The following is a 1395-nucleotide window of genomic DNA, read 5'->3' on the forward strand; positions in this document are numbered from 1 at the left end:
AATAGAGGCCTTTGTTTTCAATTACTATCATATACTACATGTATGCTACTATTGTCATATAATCATTACTTGTATACTTAATGTAACAGTATTACTTTATATTATTAATAATATTATTATTACTTTATATTATTATTACAACCTGGAGATGTGCTCTCATACATGTAGAATGTTTGATGAAAGTTTCACCCCAAATAACCTGATATTTCATTCATAACTATAATAATTATCATAATAATAATAATAAAGAATATTTCTCTAGGTTCGTCCTGATGGTGTTGTTCTTGAACTATGTGTTGAGAGACAAATGATACTAAACATGAGAGACGAGGACATCATGCAACAAGCAAAAGACCTCAACTGGGAGAAGGTGAGAGCCTTCATGGCCTCAGAGGGACAAGTGGCAGGACTCACTCACGCCGTGTTCATTAAAATATCGGCTAACCTAATGGATAAACTGGGCGTGGCACCGGGCGGAGAGTTTCGAATGGGTTTCCAAGAAGGAACTAAAGTTGGTAGTACTATATTACTGGGTGATCGCTCCATTAGGATGACTTTTAAAAGAGCGTTGAGGGCGTTACCAATCTGGCAACAGTTGAGGTTGTTCTATATGCTGTTCACTTCTGTGGCTTTTGATTTGGACATATCACCGGAGGATATTGAGAAGATGAAGAACTCTGACATGGTGGAGATGTTAACAGGTACAGTGTACATGTACTTGTATATAGTGTACAGCATAAATGTATGACAATTTTTTGTGGACAAATGTTTTAAAATTTTTGATGATAATCTGTGGGAATATTATCCACAAAGACAAAACGCAAGTCTATTTGCAAAATATTTATTCTATTAAAGCATATATTTATTTACATTGTATATTGTTAGTGCAATGTATTTCTGGTGTTTGTTATCATTATTATTATGTGAAAAAAGCATACATTGTATGTACATGTACACGCATAAGCAATAAAAAATAAAAAGTACAATGTACATGTATGTTCTAATTTTCATATAATAATTATGTTTTTCCCTTTCTCTCCTCTCTCTCTCTCTTTTTCTAATAATTTTTCTTAAATTCTCTCTTCCTCACATCAACACAATTCTCTCCCTCTCCTTCCCTCCTCCCATCAGGTGAGCTAGCTGCTGAGCTCCCAGCTTTATCTCACGTATTTGTGAACGAGAGAGACCTAGTCCTTGCCAACTCACTAATGGCCGCCGCTAACTGTCTCGTCGAACCATACGCTCCTCCTGTGACCATAGTGGGGATAGTCGGGATAGGACATGTTAACGGTGTCAAGGAGCACTGGATGAAAGACGAAGCTCGTGATATTAGTAAACTATTGACTCTCTCTCCTCCTCACTGGAGTAGTAGGATATTCTGGACTTATGTGCAGT

At 36.6% G+C, this 1395-nt stretch overlaps 1 pseudogene; it reads left to right on the top strand.

The window, feature by feature from the left end:
- The first annotated feature begins 319 nt into the window (after nt 1–319).
- On the top strand, nt 320–1332 carry LOC100640223 (traB domain-containing protein pseudogene; annotated as a pseudogene).
- Nucleotides 1333–1395: the final 63 nt, after the last annotated feature.

The sequence above is a fragment of the Amphimedon queenslandica genome, unplaced genomic scaffold, assembly GCF_000090795.2.
Source record: "Amphimedon queenslandica unplaced genomic scaffold, v1.1 AMPQUscaffold_3333_Cont24670, whole genome shotgun sequence".
Lineage (NCBI taxonomy): Eukaryota > Metazoa > Porifera > Demospongiae > Haplosclerida > Niphatidae > Amphimedon > Amphimedon queenslandica.